At 47.8% G+C, this 17,199-nt stretch overlaps 4 non-coding genes and 1 pseudogene across 4 annotated transcripts; all 5 read left to right on the top strand.

The window, feature by feature from the left end:
- Nucleotides 1–1,014: 1,014 nt before the first annotated feature.
- Nucleotides 1,015–1,205, top strand: LOC141220013 (U2 spliceosomal RNA). Its single transcript, XR_012288386.1, has one exon. It is a non-coding gene; the product is annotated as a U2 spliceosomal RNA (small nuclear RNA).
- A 1,115-nt stretch (nt 1,206–2,320) lies between these two features.
- Nucleotides 2,321–2,511, top strand: LOC141220233 (U2 spliceosomal RNA). Its single transcript, XR_012288602.1, has one exon. It is a non-coding gene; the product is annotated as a U2 spliceosomal RNA (small nuclear RNA).
- A 6,070-nt stretch (nt 2,512–8,581) lies between these two features.
- LOC141219693 (U2 spliceosomal RNA) lies at nt 8,582–8,781 on the top strand. The gene has a single exon (XR_012288130.1). It is a non-coding gene; the product is annotated as a U2 spliceosomal RNA (small nuclear RNA).
- A 1,115-nt stretch (nt 8,782–9,896) lies between these two features.
- On the top strand, nt 9,897–9,994 carry LOC141219720 (U2 spliceosomal RNA; annotated as a pseudogene).
- A 5,545-nt stretch (nt 9,995–15,539) lies between these two features.
- On the top strand, nt 15,540–15,734 carry LOC141219626 (U2 spliceosomal RNA). Its single transcript, XR_012288081.1, has one exon. It is a non-coding gene; the product is annotated as a U2 spliceosomal RNA (small nuclear RNA).
- The last annotated feature ends 1,465 nt before the right edge of the window (nt 15,735–17,199 follow it).

The following is a 17,199-nucleotide window of genomic DNA, read 5'->3' as shown; positions in this document are numbered from 1 at the left end:
CTTCTCCTCATTGGATTTTTCATGTTCAAAGTTGCAGAAGCCAGATTACAAGCTCATTTTGGTTCAACTTCAGCAACTGTGCATTGCATTGCCATGTAATGTGATGCAATGCTATCTTTCTAGCTCTCCCTTTTTACTTCCTTTTGGATAAACAGACATATTAGGCAAGCATTTTGGAGCTTTCACCTAAATAACTACAGGTGGTGAGATAAGCTGCACAATATAATTGACCTTTCAGTATATTGTTGCACACACACCATCTATTTAGCAAATGCCCTTGTTATCAACAGCAGCCTTTTAAACTCACCTGAGCTAACAGGTATGTGCGCTGGTTACTCTGCTGCGCTTAAAATTTCTTTTTTGGTTTGCTACAATGCCTTTTCTGAAACGTTGTCTCCTTCTGCTGGAACACTGACTTCTTTCATTTAATGCCTGCAGACTATAAAAGAGAACCCAACCCAAAAAGTTTGGTTGATTAGTCTGTGGCATTCTGTTAAACTGTTGCTTATGGCGGTCTCTGTGAGCTTCTCAGCGACATTCAGCCAGCCAGGTATCCTGCCTGCAGTAGATGGAATGTGGCAATGGAACGCTGGCTGCGCGTGTCATAATAGGCTCTGAGCCTTTATATACCTGTGCACAGCAGCAGCCACCTTCAGTCTGCTGCTGGACAGCCAGCAGCAGCAGCAGCAGGAGAGGTATGTAATCAGGAGCCCTCCTGCTAAGGGTAGACAGCTGCTCGTTCCACCCCACCCCCCGCCTTAATTGGTTCTCCTCCCTTCCAACGGTGTTGAGGCGGGTGGGAACAGCAGGGGGTGAAGGTGCTGTGTTTAAAGAGGTGGAGTTATGCAGATCTAAAACGCGTGGATTGCAGCAGCAGCAAGCCGAAAAGTGCAGGCATGTAAGGGATCTAGAGGTTGACAACATGTCTTCTTAACGGGAGTCCAGGAGCTCATCTCCACAAATGGACTTTTTAGGATCCTTGGGTGGCTCCGTAGTTTGAAACCAATTCTGGTTATCGCTTCTCGGCCTTTTGGCTAAGATCAAGTGTAGTATCTGTTCTTATCAGTTTAATATCTGATACGTCCCCTATCTGGGGACCATATATTAAATGGATTTTTAGAACAGGGAGATGGAAAAAGAGCTTGCTCTGTCCACTCCACGCATTGACCTGGTATTGCAGTATCTCCAGGACCGGTGCACCCCTTCTTTAATGCAGTTTCTAAAATCAGAAAGAATTGAATTCAATGTTTTTTGTTCATTTTGCTTGTTTGTCGGATTTTGGGATGGACTCTTTGGCTCTGCTTTTCTTCTCCTCATTGGATTTTTCATGTTCAAAGTTGCAGAAGCCAGATTACAAGCTCATTTTGGTTCAACTTCAGCAACTGTGCATTGCATTGCCATGTAATGTGATGCAATGCTATCTTTCTAGCTCTCCCTTTTTACTTCCTTTTGGATAAACAGACATATTAGGCAAGCATTTTGGAGCTTTCACCTAAATAACTACAGGTGGTGAGATAAGCTGCACAATATAATTGACCTTTCAGTATATTGTTGCACACACACCATCTATTTAGCAAATGCCCTTGTTATCAACAGCAGCCTTTTAAACTCACCTGAGCTAACAGGTATGTGCGCTGGTTACTCTGCTGCGCTTAAAATTTCTTTTTTGGTTTGCTACAATGCCTTTTCTGAAACGTTGTCTCCTTCTGCTGGAACACTGACTTCTTTCATTTAATGCCTGCAGACTATAAAAGAGAACCCAACCCAAAAAGTTTGGTTGATTAGTCTGTGGCATTCTGTTAAACTGTTGCTTATGGCGGTCTCTGTGAGCTTCTCAGCGACATTCAGCCAGCCAGGTATCCTGCCTGCAGTAGATGGAATGTGGCAATGGAACGCTGGCTGCGCGTGTCATAATAGGCTCTGAGCCTTTATATACCTGTGCACAGCAGCAGCCACCTTCAGTCTGCTGCTGGACAGCCAGCAGCAGCAGCAGCAGGAGAGGTATGTAATCAGGAGCCCTCCTGCTAAGGGTAGACAGCTGCTCGTTCCACCCCACCCCCCGCCTTAATTGGTTCTCCTCCCTTCCAACGGTGTTGAGGCGGGTGGGAACAGCAGGGGGTGAAGGTGCTGTGTTTAAAGAGGTGGAGTTATGCAGATCTAAAACGCGTGGATTGCAGCAGCAGCAAGCCGAAAAGTGCAGGCATGTAAGGGATCTAGAGGTTGACAACATGTCTTCTTAACGGGAGTCCAGGAGCTCATCTCCACAAATGGACTTTTTAGGATCCTTGGGTGGCTCCGTAGTTTGAAACCAATTCTGGTTATCGCTTCTCGGCCTTTTGGCTAAGATCAAGTGTAGTATCTGTTCTTATCAGTTTAATATCTGATACGTCCCCTATCTGGGGACCATATATTAAATGGATTTTTAGAACAGGGAGATGGAAAAAGAGCTTGCTCTGTCCACTCCACGCATTGACCTGGTATTGCAGTATCTCCAGGACAGGTGCACCCCTTCTTTAATGCAGTTTCTAAAATCAGAAAGAATTGAATTCAATGTTTTTTGTTCATTTTGCTTGTTTGTCGGATTTTGGGATGGACTCTTTGGCTCTGCTTTTCTTCTCCTCATTGGATTTTTCATGTTCAAAGTTGCAGAAGCCAGATTACAAGCTCATTTTGGTTCAACTTCAGCAACTGTGCATTGCATTGCCATGTAATGTGATGCAATGCTATCTTTCTAGCTCTCCCTTTTTGCTTCCTTTTGGATAAACAGACATATTAGGCAAGCATTTTGGAGCTTTCACCTAAATAACTACAGGTGGTGAGATAAGCTGCACAATATAATTGACCTTTCAGTATATTGTTGCACACACACCATCTATTTAGCAAATGCCCTTGTTATCAACAGCAGCCTTTTAAACTCACCTGAGCTAACAGGTATGTGCGCTGGTTACTCTGCTGCGGTTAAAATTTCTTTTTTGGTTTGCTACAATGCCTTTTCTGAAACGTTGTCTCCTTCTGCTGGAACACTGACTTCTTTCATTTAATGCCTGCAGACTATAAAAGAGAACCCAACCCAAAAAGTTTGGTTGATTAGTCTGTGGCATTCTGTTAAACTGTTGCTTATGGCGGTCTCTGTGAGCTTCTCAGCGACATTCAGCCAGCCAGGTATCCTGCCTGCAGTAGATGGAATGTGGCAATGGAACGCTGGCTGCGCGTGTCATAATAGGCTCTGAGCCTTTATATACCTGTGCACAGCAGCAGCCACCTTCAGTCTGCTGCTGGACAGCCAGCAGCAGCAGCAGCAGGAGAGGTATGTAATCAGGAGCCCTCCTGCTAAGGGTAGACAGCTGCTCGTTCCACCCCACCCCCCGCCTTAATTGGTTCTCCTCCCTTCCAACGGTGTTGAGGCGGGTGGGAACAGCAGGGGGTGAAGGTGCTGTGTTTAAAGAGGTGGAGTTATGCAGATCTAAAACGCGTGGATTGCAGCAGCAGCAAGCCGAAAAGTGCAGGCATGTAAGGGATCTAGAGGTTGACAACATGTCTTCTTAACGGGAGTCCAGGAGCTCATCTCCACAAATGGACTTTTCAGGATCCTTGGGTGGCTCCGTAGTTTGAAACCAATTCTGGTTATCGCTTCTCGGCCTTTTGGCAAGATCAGTGGTGGTTTTCTGCTGCTGGTGTTGTTTGGAGGGCAGTTGTGACTGGGGTTCCCCCTTGTGGGGCCCTAGTGTGCGATTGAGCGGCGATTGTGTTTATCTGCTGTAAAAATGGTGGAGAAAACACGTGGATTAGAGGACTCGGTCCGTCTGAAGGTGGCTGCAGGTCATGAAGGAGAAATCGGTTTGGACCAAGTTTGCGTTGATGTCTTGAAGAACATTAATGGCTTGAAGGTAACGGATGTATTGGCACTGCAGGATTTTCAGAAACAAGGAATTTATGATATCACTTTTGTTTCTTTGAGTATTTGCCAGAGAGTCTACATGGAGTTGGTACGAATGAAGGAAGAAAAGGAATTGAAATGCCTAGAGTTTATTGCACTGGAACCTCTGTTCCAGCAGACATATAAGTATGTGGTTGTGCACATGTATAACCCTAAAGTTCCGGATGAGACTGTTTCCAATCTTTTAGCTCGGTATTGTAGTGAGGTTAAATTTTTGGGAAGAATGAAGAACAAATACAATTATCTAAATGGCAAGAGGAGATATGTTGTAAAACTGAGACCGGATGATAGAGCTATTGGGGGTGCCAAGAGCATTCCTGCACAGTTTTCTATCGGAGGAGAAAGGGGATTTTGTTTTTATAATGGACAGATGGAATATTGTAGGAAGTGTCATGAGTTTGGACATGTTCAGAAAGATTGTCCAGTGCAAGGTGATGTTTGTAGAGGTTGTGGGAAATCTGGGCATGTTGCAAGTGGTTGCCCAATGAATAAGGTGTGTGATTTGTGTGGACATGCAGATCACCTTGCAAGGAAATGTAGATTGTGGGCTCAGATTCCTAGGTCACAGGTGGACGCTGAAGAGAGGCAGAAGAAGACTCGGCAGGAAAGTGGGGAGGAGGGCGAAGGCTCAGACTCAGAGGGGGAAAGCCAAAAACAAGATGGTGGTAGGGGAAGAGACCATGCGGTGCCCAAGATGGAGGAAAAGGGGCGGAGCCAGAAGAAAGTTGGTTTGAGGGAGGGGCTGGAAGTAATAAACAAAGTAGCTGATGTGCATGGCCCGGGTGATGGGATGGATTTGTCTAATATGGCGGAGTCAGTGAATCCTGTTTTGGGAAGAGATGGGGGTGAGGAAATGGAGGTTTTGGAGGAGGAGGATTCTGATTCGGATGGAACTATAACCCCTCAGCAGCGTGATAGGGTTAACAGTGATTGGAGTGAAAATGAGGAGGAAGATGATGGCAAGGAGGAGAGTTATGCCTCCGTGATTAAAAGAAGTAAGGTGGAGGGGTGTTGGTCTGGGGGGCAGGAAGATCCAGTCTCCCTAAGACCAGGTTATTCTAACAGGGACTCGAGTTCTGAGTCGCCTGATATACGTAGAAAAGTGGGTGGCAGGAGTGGGTTTTCTCCTGGTTCATGATGGATCGGGTATGGTGGAGATTTTTTCCTGTTGTTATGATGGCGTTGTGTGTTGCTTCTCTGAATGTACGAGGGATTGGTTCTGCTTGTAGGAGAGCAGGGATACTGGAGTACATTGAGAGTGTGAATGCAGATATTGTCTGTCTGCAGGAATGTGTAATTAAATCTGCCCCGCATGAGAGTGAGTGGAATAAGGGGCAATCTTTTTGGTCCCCATGCTCAGAAAACAGGAATGAAGGGGTGGGCATTTTACTGTGTAATTCCAGTCTAAAGGTTTTAGAGTTTAAAGTAATCATACCTGGGAGATGTTTGTTTTTATTAGTGGATTTTTTAGGTCAGCGGGTACGGGTTTTTAATGTTTATGCCCCTGCTGATAAACAAGCAAGAGTTGGGTTTTTGGAGTCTCTAAAGTTGTTTTTACCAGGCAGAGACTTCACTATAGTGGCTGGAGATTTTAATTGTGTCAGATCCGCAAAAGATCGTAAGAGCTCTACGGAAGGTAGGACTGATGTTACGTCTAATATTTTAAATCAGATTGTGCAGGATTTACGCTACACGGATGCTGGTCTGATGGTTGGGCCAAGTGATAAGTTCACATACATATCAGACAGTGGACGTAGTGTTTCCCGAATTGACTATGTTTTTATGTCTGAAGGGATTAAGGTGGCCAAGTGCAACCACGTGATGACGACTTTTTCTGACCACAAGATGATAGTGGTAGATCTGTGTATAGCTGAGTCCCTGGCTTTTGGAAAGGGACTCTGGAAGCTGAACGTAAGCCTGCTGGAAGAGGAGAGTGTTAAGGTTGGTTTTAATAAAGTGTTTTTGTCTTGTGTGTCTGAACAGCACCTTTTTAAAGATTTGCTAGAGTGGTGGGACTGGGCTAAGGAGAAATTTGCATGTTATTTTAAAGGGGTGTGTTTTAGGAGAGCGAAAGCCAAAAGGGATCATGATGCTGCTGTTATTTCAAAATTGGAAGTACTCCATAAGTTTAAGAGAGCGGGGATGGAGGTGGATAAAGAGATTGCAGATTTGAAGGACGAACTGAAGAAGATACTTATTGATAAAGGGAAGACTATTATGTTTAAGGCAAAAATAAAGCACATGGAGGAAAATGAGCAATGTTCGAGATACTTTTTTAAAAAATGTTTTAAACCTAAAGGGGTTTTTAAGTCTGTTTTTTCTCCTGCAGGGGAGGTATCTGGGGATGAGATGATTGGCAGTATTCTTTTCTTTTATGAAACACTCTTCTCTAACGATAGTAGAGCCAGTGATGCGGAAATTAATGATTATTGAAAAGTATTAACTAATAATATTCCTGAGGAGAAAATTGGGTTTTTAAGTGAGGAGGTTGGGAAAGATGAAATTAGACGGGCAGTGGATGGCTTGGCGAAAGGCAAGACGCCAGGCTGTGATGGTCTTCCTGCTGAATTTTATGTTAGATTTTGGGATATTATAGGTGTGGAGTTTTCCCGGGTGGTGCAATATGGTTTTACTCATGGGATTTTATCGGTTTCTATGCGTAGGGGGATTGTTACGCTGATTCATAAGAAAGGGGACATGAGGGATATTAAAAATTGGAGGCCCATAACATTGTTAAACAGTGATTACAAAATTATTTCTAAAATTGTGGCTGGTAGACTGGCAGATGTGATAGGTGATATGGTGGGGGAGTATCAGGCATGTGCAGTGCCTGGTAGGAAAATTTCAGATAATTTGCTGCTTCTAAGAGACTTAATTTATCAGGCTAATTTGAATAAGAATGCTCTTTTGTTACAGTCGGTGGACCTGGAGAAAGCCTTTGATAAAATATCACATAGATTTTTGTTCTCTGCTTTAAGTCACCTTGGTGTTCCGGATAAATTATTGATGGTCATTAAGAGTTTTTATTGTGGGGTCAGTAGCCAGATTTTAGTTAATGGGCATGTGAGTTCCAGTTTTAATATTTTATCGGGAGTTAGGCAGGGTTGTCCCCTGTCACCAATTCTTTTTATCTGTGTGGTGGAGGCCCTTTTAAAAAGTGTGCAAGTTGACAAGTGTGTGGCTGGTGTTTTTATTCCTGGGGGATCCGGGGGTCCAGTCAAGTCTTTAAGTTATATGGATGATATTGTTTTTACTTGTGGTTCACAGGCGGATCTCAATAGAGTGAATTTGCACGTAAGGATTTTTTGTTGTGTGGCTGGTATGGCGGTGAATTGGGGAAAGTGCCAGCTTTGTAACTTTGGGAGGCAGGTTGAGGTTAACGTGGCAGGAGTGGAGAGTAGGGAGGAAATTGAGGTTCTTGGTGTCATCTTTGAGAAGGAACTGAAAGGGAAAAGCAGCCTGAAGATTCTAGAAGACAAAATGGATCAGAAGTTGAACTTTTGGAAACTAAGGAACCTGTCGCTGAGAGGGAAAGTGCTGGTAATCAAGTCTGTGATTCTCCCACTTCTGCTGTACACTGCTTTGATTTTCCCACCTGCTGTGCTTTGGACAAAGAGAGTGACAAGGAAACTGTTTGTGTTTTTTTGGGGATCCAAAATGGAGAAACTAAGAAGAGGAATGGTTATGTGTTCTGTGGAAAATGGGGGTTGTGATTTTCCTAACATTGACTTATTTTTAAGAATGCATTATTTTTTGAACATTTATAAATTATCCCAGTGCAATAACAGGACTGCGGACATGTGCAAATATTTAGCAGGACGGCTTTTCCAGAAATGGAGCTGGTGTGAGAAGGATTTAAGAAAACCAGTTTCGTTTGTGATACCGTTTTTTTATGTGGTGCTTAGGTCCTTCTATGATCAAAATGGGATAAGCTCCATGGTTAGACCGGACAAAAAACTGATTGTCTCAGGTATTAAGAAGAAGGAGATGTTATGTGATGTGCCGTTTTGTAATAATGCACAGTCTGGACAGGTGTGGAAGCTTTTTTTCATGCGTGGAATCAGCAACAGACAGAAGGATGTAACCTGGATGGCGTTGCATGGATGCTTGCCAACAAGGGCTTTTTTGAATGACCGGGGGATAAAGGTTCAAGAACTATGTCCTAGGGAAGGTTGCAATAAGGTGGAAACAATACAGCATATTTTTTGGGACTGTTTTTTTGCTAAAAAAGTTTTTACCTTGTTGTCACGTATGTTTGTTGCTTTAGTTGGTTTTCATTGTTTCGATTTTGAAAGGATTTTAATAGGTCAAGATTTTAAGTACTCGCAAAGGAAGCGGGCAAGCTGGATTATTTTTGTCATATATAAAGAGGTTTTATGGGACGTTCGGAATTTGGTGATTTTTAAAAAGATTGTTTTTTCCCCCATGGAATGCAGAAAGATTTTTCTTGCTAGACTGTTTTATGCCTATTTATTGGATAAAAAGAAGTATGGTGAGACAGCAGCAGAAGCACTCTGGAACTTTTCACATTGGACTTCTTACAGTAAGTAACAGTTAATTGCAGGGTTGTGTTTTTTGGGATTTTGTTTTTGTTTTTCCGAATGATGATTTGAGAACCCGTTATGTGAATATGCGCTATGATGCATAAATTAATGTGGGTCTTAATCTGAGGAAAAAAAAAAAAAAAAAAATCTGTTCTTATCAGTTTAATATCTGATACGTCCCCTATCTGGGGACCATATATTAAATGGATTTTTAGAACAGGGAGATGGAAAAAGAGCTTGCTCTGTCCACTCCACGCATTGACCTGGTATTGCAGTATCTCCAGGACCGGTGCACCCCTTCTTTAATGCAGTTTCTAAAATCAGAAAGAATTGAATTCAATGTTTTTTGTTCATTTTGCTTGTTTGTCGGATTTTGGGATGGACTCTTTGGCTCTGCTTTTCTTCTCCTCATTGGATTTTTCATGTTCAAAGTTGCAGAAGCCAGATTACAAGCTCATTTTGGTTCAACTTCAGCAACTGTGCATTGCATTGCCATGTAATGTGATGCAATGCTATCTTTCTAGCTCTCCCTTTTTACTTCCTTTTGGATAAACAGACATATTAGGCAAGCATTTTGGAGCTTTCACCTAAATAACTACAGGTGGTGAGATAAGCTGCACAATATAATTGACCTTTCAGTATATTGTTGCACACACACCATCTATTTAGCAAATGCCCTTGTTATCAACAGCAGCCTTTTAAACTCACCTGAGCTAACAGGTATGTGCGCTGGTTACTCTGCTGCGCTTAAAATTTCTTTTTTGGTTTGCTACAATGCCTTTTCTGAAACGTTGTCTCCTTCTGCTGGAACACTGACTTCTTTCATTTAATGCCTGCAGACTATAAAAGAGAACCCAACCCAAAAAGTTTGGTTGATTAGTCTGTGGCATTCTGTTAAACTGTTGCTTATGGCGGTCTCTGTGAGCTTCTCAGCGACATTCAGCCAGCCAGGTATCCTGCCTGCAGTAGATGGAATGTGGCAATGGAACGCTGGCTGCGCGTGTCATAATAGGCTCTGAGCCTTTATATACCTGTGCACAGCAGCAGCCACCTTCAGTCTGCTGCTGGACAGCCAGCAGCAGCAGCAGCAGGAGAGGTATGTAATCAGGAGCCCTCCTGCTAAGGGTAGACAGCTGCTCGTTCCACCCCACCCCCCGCCTTAATTGGTTCTCCTCCCTTCCAACGGTGTTGAGGCGGGTGGGAACAGCAGGGGGTGAAGGTGCTGTGTTTAAAGAGGTGGAGTTATGCAGATCTAAAACGCGTGGATTGCAGCAGCAGCAAGCCGAAAAGTGCAGGCATGTAAGGGATCTAGAGGTTGACAACATGTCTTCTTAACGGGAGTCCAGGAGCTCATCTCCACAAATGGACTTTTTAGGATCCTTGGGTGGCTCCGTAGTTTGAAACCAAATCTGGTTATCGCTTCTCGGCCTTTTGGCTAAGATCAAGTGTAGTATCTGTTCTTTTAAGAACACAAGAGCTACGATCTACACTTGACGAGAGCGATCGAACTCAGAAGGAGAAGAGCTTCGGAGCCCAGCTGACATCGGAGAAGGAAGGCGGATATCGGTGGGAGGAAGAAGCTCTAAAGAATCCAGAAGAAGACGAAGACTCGGAGAAGAATTGGGCTGTCCTGTGGAATCTTCGAGGAAGAAAATCATCGAGACAAAGACCTTTCGGGGAATTTGTCCAGAACACGACGGGAGAAGAATCTGCATAGCTCCACCCATTCCGGGAAGAGTTCCAGATCCAGCTCCAAGAAGTAACTGCAGGAGGAAAGCCATGGCAAGCGCTGCGAGGAAGGCCGAAAAGAAGAGCCTGGAGCCGGGGACAGCCAGGAGGGCCCAGCCAGGAGCCGATTCTGACCCCAAGGACTCTGCCTCCACGAATGGCCAGCAGAAGGGACCCCAGAAGCCCCGCCACGAAGCTCCAGCCCTGGAGCCATGGATGCGGCAGACGGTGGCCCTGAAGCTGAAGGAAGTGGATGGGAGGGTGCCGCACATGTCCTCGGACGTGTTCTGCCAGAAGATGCTGCTGGATCGAGGCTTCTCCAGGTCGGACACCCTCAGCATCCAGACCTTCTTGACGGGGATCTTCTTCGTCACCTTCGCCACTGTGAACACCTGCAGGAGGTTCTGGGAAATGGTAAGCGCAAAAGGACCGGATAATTCTTTCTCTGCCTTTAAAGGTAGCTGCCCTATCCAGAGGGACGAAAGGAGGATCACGGTCTCCATGCGCAACCCGCACACCCCAGGCCAAGACATCTGTACCTTCCTGAGACGCTTCTGTTTGGTTGTGAAGGAACCCTCTCACATCCTGAATGGACTCGGCTTCTGGACAGGTAAGTGGTCGGTGACCGTTAGACTTCACAGGGACCTGGCGTACTCAGACGGACTTCGGCACCTGCCCCCGACATTCTCCCTGGGCAACTCCTACGGCCTCATCTATTACCCGGACATGCCGCGGAACTGCAGGAGATGCGGCAAGAACGGCCACGAGATGAAGAACTGCAAGGAGGATGCCTGCAGGATTTGTCGAGTGACGGGACACAGCTCGAAGGACTGCCCGAAGAAGACGTCCTGCAACCTGTGTGGGCTGGCGGCTCATCTGTACAAGGATTGCCCCAAGCGTGAGAGATCCTGGGCATCGGTGGTTGCGACGACCCCAGCTCCGGAGGACAAGGCCCCGACGACCAGGCCTGTGAAGGTCAAGGACGCGACGACCAAGGCCCCAGCGGCCAAGGCCGAGACGACCAAGGCCAAAGCGGTCAAAGGAGTCGGTGGCCAAAGCCCCAGCGACGGTCCCAGCAGCTCCGAAGCAGAAGAAAAAGTCAAAGGAGGGTAAGAGTTCTGTCACCCCTCTCTCGATCCCTCCCCCTGCCACCCCCGTCCAACCCCCCCCCACCCCGGCCACCCCTGCTGAGGATTCCACTTCCTCTTCCTCCTTCCCCTACTCCTCAGCAGGTGTCCTTTCCCCTGCCCCGGCAGCCACTCTCCCTCCCCAGACCATGGTAGCGGTGGAATTAACCTTTCCTCCACCTGCCGCTATCTATTCCGAGGAGGATTTTCCCCTTCTTGTCTCCTCAGTTCCAACTCGGGGAAAGAGGAAGGTGGAGGACAGCCCTGCTACTGAATCCTCCAAAAAGAAGATTCTGGATTTCGTAGGCGAAAAGGAGGATACCCTACCTGAGCCAGAAGAGATGGAGCACATGGTTGAGACCCTGGTGGCCGAGCCAGAAGAGGAGGAACTGGTGGTCGCCGAGATCGAGGCCGCGCTGCTTGACCAGATGGAGGAAGAGGGCCTGCTGGTGATCCCGTCACCAGCAGTCAACACCGACGAGGGACCACCCGACCGGAGTGGTAACTAAGGTGTATTGCCTGCGCTAACTTTTTCTTTTTTCCCTACATGATGGCTAATATTAACTTATTTTCCATTAATGTCAGGAGCATCAAGGACAAGTTCAGACGTCAGACTATTTATGCCTTCCTTACTTCCCAGTTGTGTGATGTTTATATGTTGCAGGAATGTTCCCTTCCCTCCTCTAGGTCCTTCAAACATCTGGCCAGGGAGTGGTCCCACGGTCCATCCTACTGGTCCGGTGGGGGTGACTGCAAGTCTGCGGGGGTCGCAATTCTGATCAGGGGGGGCGCATTCACGCTTGAGTCCGTCCAGGAGCTCATCTGCGGCAGGGCTCTTGTTGTAGATGGCAACTGGGCGGGAGAACCTGTCAGGTTCATCAACGTGTATGCGTCCCCACTGAAGAATGAGCGTTTGGAGCTTTTCCAGACCCTGCGGCTTCAGCTTGCCACCACCAGGACCTTAGTGATGGCCGGGGATTTCAACTGCCCCATCGAGGAGGATGGTCGTAGTTCTGGCACATCTGCCAAGTTGGACATCACGTCCAAGCTGCTCATCGAGATGGTAACCGAGGCCTCTCTTCAGGATGTGGTGGGCTCCATGGGGAGAGGCTCCACAAACTATTCGTGGAGCCGACCCGATGGCTCACTCCGCTCCAGGATTGACTTTGTGTTCACCTCTCGGGCAGTCAGGCAGAGTAGGCACTCGATGGTCCCCTGCTTCTTCTCCGACCACAGAGCCATTCACTTACAAGGTGTCCTCGGCGACGGTTTTCCGTCCGGCCCCGGCTCCTGGAAGCTGAATTGTGCTCTGCTGGCTCAGGATGAAGTCGTGGAGGAGCTGAGAGCAGCCTACGCAATGTGGCAGTCCTACAAGGGTAGCTTCCAAACAGTCTCTGATTGGTGGGAATATGTTAAACTTGAGTTTCGCTGTTTCTTTCAGGCCAAGGGTCGACAACAGGCGTGTGAGAAGAGGAGGGACTTCAGAGGGCTGCAGCGCGAGCTGCGGTCGCTGCAGGACCTTCTTCACTGCGGCTGGGACGTGAGGGAGGAGCTGGAGGAGACCAAGAAGAGCCTGAAAAGGCACTTTGAGGAGGAGTCCAAGCGAATCGTCTTCCGTTCCAAAGTGGAGAATCTGGAGAAGGGTGAGAAATGTAACTCATTCTTTTTCAAGAAACTTCATGCCGGTCACACGCCCCTGAACGAGCTGCGAGACGAGAGCGGAAACATGCGACGTGGGAAGGAGGACGTGATGAAGGTCGTCAGCGACTTCTACAGCGAACTCTACTCCCACAAGACTACCGACCCCGACGCTGCTGATAAGTTCCTGTCAGGTATCACTAACCATCTTGATCCTGCAGGCACGGCAGCCTTGGACAAACCTCTGATGGTGGGCGAATTGCTCTCTGCCGCTAAATCCTTTAGGACCGGCAGGACCCCGGGCAGTGATGGTCTTCCAGCGGAGCTCTATGTAGCGCTGGGAGACCTCATCTGTCCGGACCTGTTGGACCTGTACGAGGAGATGGTGGTGGAGGGTAGAATGCCTCCATCTTTGAGGGAAGGAATGGTCACGATCCTGTACAAGCGGAAGGGAGAGAGGTGCGACCTGAGGAATTGGCGTCCCATCACTCTGCTCAACGTGGACTACAAGATCCTGGCCAAGACGATGGCGACACGACTTAAGACGGTCATCGGACGGATCATCCACCCGGACCAGACCTGCGGCATCCCTGGACGTCGCATCGCAGACAGCCTCGCTCTCGTGCGGGACACGGTCGAGTACATCAAGGTCCGCCGCGCACACGCGGCCCTGGTCTCCTTGGATCAGGAGAAGGCCTTCGACCGGGTTTCCCACGAGTTCATGGGCCGAGCTCTGCACCGGTTAGGTTTGGGTAACATGTTTTGTTCGTATGTCCGTCTGATGTATTTTGATATCCACAGCTCGGTGTTGGTGAACGGCGGGAAGACTGACCCCTTCCCTGTCCTCTCTGGGGTCAGACAAGGCTGCCCTCTATCACCTCTTCTTTTTGTTTGTGTTATAGAACTCTTCGCAGAGGCTATCCGGCAGAATGGAGAGATCAGAGGGATCACGGCACCGGGTCCGGGACGACACGAGGTCAAGTGCTCGCTCTACATGGACGACGTCACCGTCTTCTGCGCTGATCGTGGTTCAGTCGACGCCCTCGTCCAGACGTGTGAGAGGTTCGGCCGGGCTTCAGGGGCCAAAGTCAACTGCAGGAAGTCGGAAGCCATGCTCTTCGGGGATTGGCAGCCGGCCTCCTCCGCCCCCTTCCCCTTCAACATTCAACCGGATTTCCTCAAGGTGCTGGGAGTCTGGTTCGGGAAGGAAGGAGCGGCCCTCAAGTCCTGGCAAGAACGCTTGGCCAAGGTGAAGCAACGGATCGGACTCTGGAGCCTCAGACACCTCACTTGTGAGGGTAAGGCACTCGTCCTGCGTAATGAGGTCCTGCCCGTCTTGCAGTACACGGCGCAGGCCTGGCCCCCACACGTCACTGTGTGCAGGGCCATTACCAGGACAGTGTTTCACTTTGTCTGGGGATCCAAGATGGACAGAGTCAGGCGGGCCGTCATGTACAAGGAGCCTCGCAAGGGTGGGAAGGGCGTTCCAGATATCCCCACCCTCCTGCGATCCTCTTTTGTGTGTGATTGTGTCCGCCGGACTTTGCAAGTCAAGAATGGCTCCGCGGGCAGGTCCATGTCTCGCTTCTTCCTGCTTCCTCTTTGGAGGCGACTCGGCTGGGACAAGTGGGACAGCTCCTTCCCCTACAACTGGACGACGCCATGGTTCTACGGAGACGTCGTTCGATTTGTGGGGGAACATCAACTGGAGGGACTCAAGCCCGACTTGTGGAAGCCCAAAACTATCCACAAGCTCATCAGAGCCAAGGATGACGTGGAGAACATCACAGGACTTCACCAGGACACGCTGGAGACTGTGTGGACAAATGTGTCGTCTGACAGGCTGACCAACGGGCACAAGGACTTGTCGTGGATGGCGATTCAGGGCGGACTGCCCGTCCGGTCATTCATGCATGCCCGGAACCTGTGCAAGACCCGGTACTGCCCAAGGTGCCCCTTCGTGGAGGAAACATCTTTGCACACTTTTTGGGACTGCGGATTTGCACAGCGCCTGTTGACTGCCCTTGAGGACGACCTGAGGAACTCTGTCCCCAGGGCGAGCCTATCGCACCATTCTGTGTTTTACGGACTCTTCCCTGGGGTTCATACCGTCGGAGCCATCCAGGAGGCTTGGCGCCTTATGAACTGCTTCAAGGATGCCGTTTGGGTCGCCAGGAACCGGCTCATCTTGAGGAGGGAGAGGATGTCCATCCAGGACTGCCGCAGGCTGATCCACAGCCTGCTCAGAGACTATTCCATCGTGGACAGTCCGGAGGACGAGGATGAGGACTAAACCCCTCCTCCCCCTCTCCCCTTATGTGTCTTGTCTTTCAATAAAGCTTCGGGCCTGTGATTTTCCCCTCCCCATCCCCTTTTTCCCAATCCCCATCCCTTATCACGGTTCGTCGTACTGTATTGATTGACATGCTTTTTCTTTCAGATTGAGTGTTTTGTGTAGCATAGGGGTGTGATGTGTCTAGTTAGTGCGTCGTATCCTCATGCTATGTAAATATGATGTAGAATTCTGTGTGTACTGGGCTGCGGCACTGTACACTGTCTGTTAACTTATTTTTTGTGCTAATAAAAGATATATTCAATCAAAAAAAATCTGTTCTTATCAGTTTAATATCTGATACGTCCCCTATCTGGGGACCATATATTAAATGGATTTTTAGAACAGGGAGATGGAAAAAGAGCTTGCTCTGTCCACTCCACGCATTGACCTGGTATTGCAGTATCTCCAGGACCGGTGCACCCCTTCTTTAATGCAGTTTCTAAAATCAGAAAGAATTGAATTCAATGTTTTTTGTTCATTTTGCTTGTTTGTCGGATTTTGGGATGGACTCTTTGGCTCTGCTTTTCTTCTCCTCATTGGATTTTTCATGTTCAAAGTTGCAGAAGCCAGATTACAAGCTCATTTTGGTTCAACTTCAGCAACTGTGCATTGCATTGCCATGTAATGTGATGCAATGCTATCTTTCTAGCTCTCCCTTTTTACTTCCTTTTGGATAAACAGACATATTAGGCAAGCATTTTGGAGCTTTCACCTAAATAACTACAGGTGGTGAGATAAGCTGCACAATATAATTGACCTTTCAGTATATTGTTGCACACACACCATCTATTTAGCAAATGCCCTTGTTATCAACAGCAGCCTTTTAAACTCACCTGAGCTAACAGGTATGTGCGCTGGTTACTCTGCTGCGCTTAAAATTTCTTTTTTGGTTTGCTACAATGCCTTTTCTGAAACGTTGTCTCCTTCTGCTGGAACACTGACTTCTTTCATTTAATGCCTGCAGACTATAAAAGAGAACCCAACCCAAAAAGTTTGGTTGATTAGTCTGTGGCATTCTGTTAAACTGTTGCTTATGGCGGTCTCTGTGAGCTTCTCAGCGACATTCAGCCAGCCAGGTATCCTGCCTGCAGTAGATGGAATGTGGCAATGGAACGCTGGCTGCGCGTGTCATAATAGGCTCTGAGCCTTTATATACCTGTGCACAGCAGCAGCCACCTTCAGTCTGCTGCTGGACAGCCAGCAGCAGCAGCAGCAGGAGAGGTATGTAATCAGGAGCCCTCCTGCTAAGGGTAGACAGCTGCTCGTTCCACCCCACCCCCCGCCTTAATTGGTTCTCCTCCCTTCCAACGGTGTTGAGGCGGGTGGGAACAGCAGGGGGTGAAGGTGCTGTGTTTAAAGAGGTGGAGTTATGCAGATCTAAAACGCGTGGATTGCAGCAGCAGCAAGCCGAAAAGAGCAGGCATGTAAGGGATCTAGAGGTTGACAACATGTCTTCTTAACGGGAGTCCAGGAGCTCATCTCCACAAATGGACTTTTTAGGATCCTTGGGTGGCTCCGTAGTTTGAAACCAATTCTGGTTATCGCTTCTCGGCCTTTTGGCTCAGATCTGTAATGGGTCTAGTCATTTGGCTGTCTGTGCGTTAACTCTTGGCCCTGTGGCATCGCCATTTTATGGCTTAAGCCACTTGCTGCTATAAGGAGTTGGCCAGTAGACACGACTAGCGATAATGGGACGCATTCGATACGCTGGGCCCGGTGAGGCTCGAGTGAAGTTTGGAATCCAGATTGATGTGGAAGAAGGCAAAGAAGGAATCTTTACCCTCAGCTTCGTGGTGAAGGAGATTTTGTTTGGACTCCTTGAAGTGAAGAAGGAAGAAATCTTGTGCCTCCAGCAATTCAAAAGCAAGTATAATCTTGTATTTACTTCTA

The sequence above is a fragment of the Phyllobates terribilis genome, unplaced genomic scaffold (genome assembly GCF_046119375.1).
Source record: "Phyllobates terribilis strain yellow unplaced genomic scaffold, ASM4611937v1 Scaffold_277__1_contigs__length_2500907, whole genome shotgun sequence".
Classification (NCBI taxonomy): Eukaryota; Metazoa; Chordata; class Amphibia; order Anura; family Dendrobatidae; genus Phyllobates; species Phyllobates terribilis.
This window is presented reverse-complemented; position numbering and strand designations above follow the sequence as displayed.